The sequence below is a fragment of the Macrotis lagotis genome, chromosome 1 (assembly GCF_037893015.1).
Source record: "Macrotis lagotis isolate mMagLag1 chromosome 1, bilby.v1.9.chrom.fasta, whole genome shotgun sequence".
NCBI lineage: Eukaryota > Metazoa > Chordata > Mammalia > Peramelemorphia > Peramelidae > Macrotis > Macrotis lagotis.
The window spans coordinates 776,172,833-776,182,395 of NC_133658.1; positions in this window are offsets into that span (position 1 = coordinate 776,172,833).

The window sequence follows — 9,563 nt, forward strand, 5'->3', positions numbered from 1 at the left end:
AAGTAATAATAATGATAATAGCTTTATATTCATATAACCCTTTACAAATTACAAATAGGTATAATAAGTAACACAAGTGTTAGGGATAGAGATACATATATGACCTATGTTTATATTACATTCCCTGTTGAGGAAACTCCCTCCACTAATAGAGGGTGGCACTTTCTCTTTAGATTATAGACTTTAAGAGTTGCGTAGATCCCCAAGAGGTTGTGACTTTCTCTAGTAACATAGACATTAGGTGTTAGAAGCAGGAAATTATATATATATATATATATATATATATATATATATATATAATATAGTATAGTGTAGCAGATTTATCCACTATACTATATTACTTCACAGCATATATGTAACCTTTCCCCTTTAAAGATAGGGAAATTGAGACTAGAGTAAAATGACTTGCATATAATAATAAGTCTAATAAATAACAGAGCAGTGATTGAAACCTAGGTCTAATGACCTATATCCCTTCCCCTTTTTGCTCTGCCTCACAAGTTATAGATTTCAGCAACATCCAGAAATAATATAACCCAAACTCTTAAACGATAAAACCATACTACAGTGTTTAGGAGTGCAAGTGTAATCCAAAGGTTCATGAGAGAGAGAGAGAGAGAGAGAGAGAGAGAGAGAGAGAGGTGAGCTCCATTGTAGATCCACACTGTACTAATATTTCTAGAGTAGTGTACCTCACCATAGGGATCATAGTGGGATTTGGAAATCCTCATGAGAACAGTGATTAGTAAGATATCAGAAAGTAGTGCAATCTCTAAGTGGGAATCAACATTCGAAAATCTCAATTATGTTTTTCTGTACCCTTGAAAGATATTTCTTAGGGAGGCTAGGTGGCACAGTAGATAGAACACCAGCCCTGGAGTCAGGAGTAACTGAGTTCAAATCCACCATCAGACACTTAATTACCTAGCTGTGTGGCCTTTGGCAAGCCACTGAACCCCATTTGCCTTGCAAAAAGAAAAACTAAAAAAAGATATTTCTCGTCTGCCTTTTAGGGGGAAAGGTGTGGAAAGAACAGAAAGAGACATAAAATGATATGGAACTCCATCTTAGTTCTAAGCAACCCCAAGACTATTGTGGTTTTGCAAAGTAAACAAAATGTATAATATTGCATGTCTTTTAAAAAAACAACTCCCATAGCTTGTGTTCTGTTTGAACAGATGTTTCTTAACTATAAACTTATATTAATTACTTGTACTATATATATATATATATATATATATATATATATATATATCTTTATCTTGTTCTAATATCCATATATCACCCATATTTGGTTTTTTCATCCATATGTGCATGTATATTTTTAAATTGCAAAATTTCCTTCCATCCTCCCCTCCCACCCCACCCCAGCCCATCCCCTCAGCTGCAAACAGGTTAGCATTGTACTTACATTTTTTTGATAAACATGTTTACAGATTAGTCATTTTCAGTATAATGAATGTGGATTAAGGGAAAGAGATACATTAGACTAAGATAATTTTTATAAAATGTTCATCAGATTCTGAAAGGTTGTTTTTGTTTTGTTTTGTTTTGTTTTTCTCCCTCTGTATGGGGATGACATAATCCATAGCCAGTCTAATACGGGTGTCTTAGCTCTCTGATTTGCTGAAAGGAGCTGCTTCCATCAAGGGTGATCATCTCACAATGTTGTTAATATGTACAATATTCTCTTGGTTCTACTCCCTTCACTCAGCATCAGATCCTGTAAGTTATTCCATGCTTCTCTAGAGTCTGGCCACTTATGATTTCTTATAAAACAATAATATTCCATAGTATTAGCCATTTCCCCATTGATGGTCATACCCTCAATTTCCAATTCTTTGCCACTATAAAAAAGAGCTACTATGAATATTTTAGAACATGTGAGACTTTCCCATTTTTTATAATTTCTTCTGGAATATAGCCTAGAATTGGAATTGCTGAGTCAAAGGGAATGAACATTTTTATTACTCTTTGGGCATAGTTCCATATTACTCTTCAGAATGGTTGGATCCGTTCACAATTCCACCACAGTACGTCAGTGTCCCAATTCTCCCACAACTTCTCCAACATTAATCATTTTCCCTTTTTCTCATCTTGGCCAATCTGATAGGTGTGAGGTGGTTTTAATAGTAGTTTTAATTTGCATTTCTCTAATCAATAATGATTTGGAGCATTTTTTCAAATGATTATATATATAGCTTTAATTTCTTCATTTGAAAACTGCCTATTCATATCCTTTGACTATCAATTGGGGAACGACTTGTTACTTTATAAATTTGATACAATTCTCTACATAATTTAGAAATGAGACCTTTTTCAGAACTCATGGTTGTGAAAATTGTTTCCCAGCTTTCTATTTCCTTTTAATTTTGGCAGCATTGATTTTATTAGTGCAAAAACTTTTTTAATTTAATATAGTCAAAATCATTCATTTTGCAGTTTATAATGTACTCTACTTCTTGTTTGGTCATAAATTTGTCCCCTTTCCATAGATCTGATAGAATATTTCTTGGTCTATTGATTTACCTATGTTGTTACCCTTTATTGCTAAATCTGTACCCATTTTGAACTTATTTTGGTATAGGGTCACCTCTATTTTATTAAAGCAAATGTTTCTTTACTGTCAATTTTTATGTATTTAATGTATTCCTATGTATTCTTTCTTTCTATTTTAATTTTAATTTTTTGTAAGGCAATGAGGTTAAGTGATTTGCCCAAAGTCAAACAGCTAAGTAATTCTGAGGCCAGATTTGAATTGAGGTCCTCTTGACTTCAGGGCTCTATACACTGCCCTATCTAGCTGCCCCTATAGTCTTATACCTTATTATTTAAATAATCAATTTCCATTTTTTTGCTTTTCTGTACAAAACAACCGTATAAGAAAAAAATCTAATTGTTTGTATTCATAGATATTATCTCTCTGCATTTCCTCTGCAATGAAAATTTAAAAAAAAAAAACTTTTAACTAGTAAATGTATCTTGGAGTTGTTATTTCAACTTGTTTGTCAACTCAGAAATCAGATTGAGTACCAGTACATGGAAGCCAAACTTCTGGGCATTAATTAGCAACTTCTACAAACTTCATAGATTGATGTGGTAAAGAAAATGATAACCTTCTCTTTTTCCTCTTCTCCCCCTCAGCAATCCTCTCTCCTCCTTATCTACTTTCCCTGATTATGGGTATAGGAAAAGTTTGGAGATATCATTGGGTATATATGTTTAAGGCCTCTTTCTTTTCCACTTGTTTATAAACTATGTGGCAATATTGTACTGAGGGACCTTGTTCTAAAAATTGTGGTAGTATTTTGATTGAGAGAAAATCCAAGATGTGTGAAGCATTGTTTTTATCTCCTTAAATTAAGAATTGAGGTGAGACAGCCTGGTGCAATGGATTAAGAGTTAGCCTGGGAATCAGGAGAACCTGATTTCAAATCTGACTTTCCTGCATTCTGACTATGTTACTTATCCATTCTGACCCAAATGACTCTCTTAAATAACTTACAATGCTCTATAATACACAGCTGCCCTTATAGATAGTAAAGGAAATGGCACTAGGAGCTCTCTACATGGATACAATAACAGGTCCAATAAAAAAAAAATTAAAATCCTGATCATCACTGGCAAAGCAAAATAAAAGCAAAACAAAATGCAATTCAGTAGCAATGGGGGGGGGGGGGGGGGGGTGGGAGTATGAACAATCTACAAATTTAACTTGCTTAAGTGGAGGGAGCAAAGGGAGGGGGAAGAGGGATTGGGGCACAGGGAAAACAAATAGTGACCTTTTAGGAAAACTGCTCCACATGGTTATTACACAGACCAACTCTGACCACTCAGTTGGTATTTTGAGTATAGATAGGTGATAGATGGCTACTAGGTGGGGATAAGTCGACTGAAAAATATTGCTAATGATGACATGTCTAGAAGTAGTATAAAGGGCATCATCTAGAATATGCTTAGTAAAAGAGGGAGCCTGATTATATACTAAGACCAAAGTAGAACAAATCAGTACTCTGTGTACTGCAGTGATATTGAAAAAAACGTAAAAAGACCTAAAAGATGACCTCCAGAGCATTGGAAGAATCACTATTGGAAGACACAAAATAGCACATGGAAAAGACTTGCACAAGATGAGAAGGTCTGATGAGCTGTAGTCTACCAATATGCACATCAATAAGATCATGAATACAGCAAAGAATTGCTGTATGTACAGTGGAGTCACACCTTACACAGGCAGGTTCTGAAATCTTCATGTAAGGTAGAAATCACATAGTTAGAAATAACCCTTGAAAGTTCTTTGAATCATTTATAAGGTATAGCACAGTATCTTTAAAAAGTCTTAGGTGATATTCTAGTCTGCTACTTTGTACAACTAAGGGATTGTAATAAGTAATATGCCCCATTTTCAATATTTTTAAGAATTTCTTTTGTCTAGATCCATTGACAATTATGTTAGGGTGATTTCTGACAGATTTTTGCATTCCTGGGATGAAATCTTAAAATTAACTAATTACCTAATTTAGTGATATTGGTTTGAATGTGTCCAAACAATTATTGATACACCTTTACTTGCTATATTCCCATATGGTACAAGAAGGAGACACTGGGGCAGCTAGGTGGCACAGTGGATAGAGCAATAGTCTTGGAATCAGGAGGACCTGAGTTCAAATCATGAATCAGACACTTAATTCTTACTAGCTGTGTGAACTTGGGCAAGTCACTTAACCCTACTGTTTTGCAAAAAAACAAACAAATAAAAAAAGGAGACATTGGCACCTGCAAGAACACCAAATCTGCTAAAGGGTTTTTTTAGGTAAAAGAAGGTCAGTAGAACAGGTGAGTTTACATATTTGGGTAACACTGAAGTGAATCTATGGAACAAAATAGGTTGAGAATGACTGGTGCCAAACATCTGGATTGCATAAATATATGGATAATTGAACTTTTTATTTGTTTCATCCAAATGAATGTTTTGGAATCTCAATCTGTTGGACTTTGATAACAAATATCATTTAAAATGAATAGTCCTCATCTATTAAGTAATAAAGGTAACTTTTCAGAGTTAACGGAAACCACACTTCAGCGAGGAAGTTAGGAGAAAAGAGAGATGAGAACAAAGAGAGAGCTCCATTACTAACCACTGGCTTTTGTAAGTAGAATGTTGTTTCCCTTGAGGTTCTCAAATTTCTCTAAAGGTATGTGACCACCTGATGACCTCTCCTCTCCCCATTTCCCCTAATATAGAAGCTATATGGGACTTAGGTTTCTGGCCACTTGTGATTTTGAGTTGAATAAAGGGAAAAAAATCCAACAAGTATCTGGACAGAAGAGACAATGGATTCTGGGTCTATATCTCCTAAGTAAGATCCCCGTCCTAAAGCTGGAAGAGAACTCAGAGTCCAACTAATTTAATCTCCTCGTTTTACAGATAGGACCCAGAGAAATTAAGTGTTTTTCCAAAAGGTACACTAGTGTTGAATTAATAGGTTAAGTGCTAGCTGGTCAAGTGGATAGACCCCTAGTAGGCCTGGTATCCAACACTTATTAGCTATGTGACCCGGGGCAAGTTACAATCCCAGTTTGCCTTGGTTTCCTCACTAATAAAATGGGGATAATAATAGTACCTATCCTCCAGGATGGTTGGAAGAAGAAAATTAAATAATAATTGAAAAGGGTTTGGCATGAGCTGTGCAAAAGTGAGCTATTAATATTAAAGCTCAGAGAGATGATTTGAACCCCTGTATTCTAAGTCTAAAACTATCTATTCATCTCTCAGATGCCCAAAAGTTATTCATAATTTTTTTAATGTGGTTGAGCATTTTGGTTTTCCCTTTTAGAGTTAGTAATCTATCCAACCTTCTCTTTGTGTACCAGAGAAGAGAGAAAAGATGTCTCCTTTTTCTAAGATTATGAATTGTGTTCATTTGACTCCAAGGAAAAAGTTGATTCCACAGCTATCCTATTTATTTCTTTCTCTTCATAGTAAAGAATTTATGGACCATCATTTCAGTTCCTGAAAAATTTCAATGGGGGAAGGGAGCTCACATGGAGGTTATGATTCATGAGAAGTTGGAAAATCCCCCAGATTCCACCCTTATTAGATCTGTGATCTTAGCCATCCTGAAGAAATTGTGAAGGTATCCAAATTGACTGATTTATAGTGAATCAAACTGAAAATTCCTGTAAGGTTGGTACCAAGAAGTAAAATTAACCTTCTATTTCAATCTTCCCAGGGGAAAGTCCACTATGTTGTTATTTCATGATTCTGTACATTTGAATTACTCCAGTATTTTCCTATGGTAAGAACCACAGTCAGCAAATAACATTACAGATCCAAGCTTTTTATTATCATTGGCAGTTAAGGAGTTCTATTTGGTTAGGTTCCCACTTTGTCATAATATGTGTCACAATTTTTCTGTTATTCAACACCTCTTTTGGTCTGGCCAGTTACTCTACCCTACCATCTGCCAAACAGGATTCATAGGAGACAAATTCTCAACCTTCATTTCTTTCTTGTCCAACATCCTCTTTGCTTGTAATGGGAGTTGAGCACCCCAAAAGGGGAAAAAAGACCATGAATATCAAGGGGAGCTCTTCTGGAAAGCCATTCTTAGCTTAGCAACCATGGGCCGGGTAGCAGCAGTTCTCTGGACTGACAAATCTAAACCAAAGAAATGTTTGCCACTGTGGCGCCACTCCTTGTTCTAAGAGTTTGAATTTTTTTTTTTTATGGTTTCTGTCTTGTTCTTGCCTAGGCTCTAAAATGACATAAGGAGCAGTTTGATTTGGGGGCAAAAAAAATAATTTCCAGGTTTAGTCAAGAGGAAATTCTATAGCCCTCCACATCTGGGACTAACTAACTATCTTTGCAACATGACTCTTAGATCTCATGATCCGCCTTTTTCAATAGGGGGAAGGGAGGTGAAAAATGAAGGGAGTATACTGTAGTAAACAGGACTGTGGACTTGGATAAAGAACTAAGTTAAAATCCCTTCTTATGTACTTACAAACTGTGTGACCTTTGGCAAACAATTTAAACTCTAGTCAAAAATGGAGGGAACATATTGTAGTAAATAGAACAATGGACTTAGAATAAGGAAGAACTAAGTTAAAATTCCTTCTTAGATATATACAAACTGTGTGACCTTTGGCAAATAATTTTATCTCTCAGTCTCACTTTTCTCATTATAAAATGAGGATTATAGTAATCACTACCACATAGGTAGGATCAAATGACTTATGTGTAAAACATTTTGCAAATATTAAAGTGTTATAAAAATGCTAGATATTTTTATTATAGGACTCTAGTTCAAATGGGGTGTTATCCAGTGTTTCCTGTATACTCTAGACTTCCCTATTTCTGTCTGTAGTACCATTATTCTTTTTGAGAGCCATCTCCAGTCATTATGACCTATGTCTTATCACTGGACCCAGATAGCTTCAGAGGAGAAAGTGAGGCTGGTGACTGCACATTTAAATCCTATTCATCACATCCCTGATATCATGGTCCTCTTTGAGAATGAAGGTCAAAAGACTTCTGGCCAAGATGGCAGATAGAAGCCAGGTCCTGTGCTAAGGTCTCCTGATCTTCCCTAATAAACAATATGAAATAAATCTCATAATGGAAGTCCTAGAGACAAAACCCAGAAAGAGAAGTTAGGAGAACAACACTTACCTCAAGGTCTGTCTTTGGGGATCGGGGGTGTGGTGAGTGTAGAGTGATGACCCCCAGTAGGGGTGGGGTGAGAGCAGGTCTAATCTAAAATCAGTCCTTGGGCCTTTTGCTGTGGTAGCCACCGGCTCTGAGCAACAACCAGAGAGTGGAGGCATGGCTGTGGGATTGACAGTCTGGGACTTACAGGAAAGGTTGAAAAGTAGGTTCCAGCCTCTAGCACTACCTACTGTCCAGCTGGAGATATTACATCCAGTGAGTATAGCCTCTAGGATCCCAACACCAAACTTCTGTGAACCAGCCCCCCCCCAACACAAGATCTTAGGAAAATGAAGGAAGGCCAGCAGAAAGGGGGGGACCATAGAAAAATTCCTGGAAGAAAAAGACACTAATTCAGAGAGATGTAGAACCCCTGAAGAGAATATGATTTGGTCTCCAGCACAAAAAGATTTCTTTGGAGAAATCAGGAAGTTTAAAAATCAATTGGAAAATTTGGGAAAAGAAACCCAAGAGAAAATTCACACCTTGCAACAAGAAAACAAATCCTTGGAAAATGCAATTGGACAAATGAAAAAAGAAAATAATTTTCTCAAAAACCTCAAAGGATCAAAGGGTTATAGAATTAACCAATTGGAAAAGGAGTTTCAAAAAGGTAAATGGAGAAAATTCTTCCCTAACAAAAAGAATGGAGGCTATGGAAACCAATGACTTCATGAGACAACAAGAATTAGTTAAGCAAAGGCAAAAAATTGAAAAAATCAAAGAAAATGTTAAATACCTCACCAGGAAAGCCACTTAAGAATAGATCAAGAAAAGATAACCTAAATTTATTGGTCTTCCCGAAAACATTGAAGAGAGAAAATAAAATCCTGGACTTAATATTACAGGATTTAGTGATGGAAAACTGCCCTGATATCATGGAACCAGATGGCAAACTAATTATTGAAAAAACACATCGATCCCCTTCAGAAAGGGATCCCCAAATGAAAACACAAAGGAATATTGTAGCCAAATTCCAGAACTATCAGATAAAAGAGAAAGTTCTGCAAGCAGCCAGAAAGAAACAATTTAAATACCAAGGAGCCACAGTTAGGATTTCACAGGACCTGGCAGCATCACATTAAGGGATTGAAGGGACTGGAATGCAATATTCTGAAAAGCAAGGGAGCTTGGAATGCAGCCAAGAATCCAATATACAGCAAAACTGATCCTTCTCTTCCAGGGCAAAAGATGGACATTTAATGAAATAAGAGACTTCCAATCTTTCCTGATGAAAAGACCAGAGCTTAATAGAAAAATTTAAACAGGAGACTCAAGAGACACATGAAAAGGTAAAATTTTTTTAAAAGGGAGGGGGAAGGGGAAAAAACTGTTATCAAATAAGATGAGACTGACAATATCCCTACCTGAAAGAAAGACTTTAACAACTCTAGAGAACTGTACTCTTAGAGAGAATTTAATTAGCCAGAAGAGATGGATACACATGGCTTGTTTGAGAAACTGTTATCCAATAAAATGAAACTGGATATAACCTTACCTGGGAGAAAAACTCTAATAGCTCTCAATAATTGTAATTCAGCCAGAAGTGATGGACACTCATGACCTTTCTGTGACTCAGATAGAATGATTTAAAAACAATACCTCCTTAAAAAGGAGGACAATAAAGAGATGGGAGGATAGAGGGGACTGAATGGGGTAAATCTCATTACATTAAAAAGTACAAAGGATTTATTGAAATAGAGTGGAAGAAGGGAGGAGGTGAGAACTGCCTGAATCTTACTCTCATCAGATTGGCTTAAAGTTAACATAAACATGTTCAGTTAAGCTAAGAAACTTATCTTACCTTTAAAGTGTTAAAAAGGGGAAAGGGGAGGGGGAGGAAAGGGTGAAT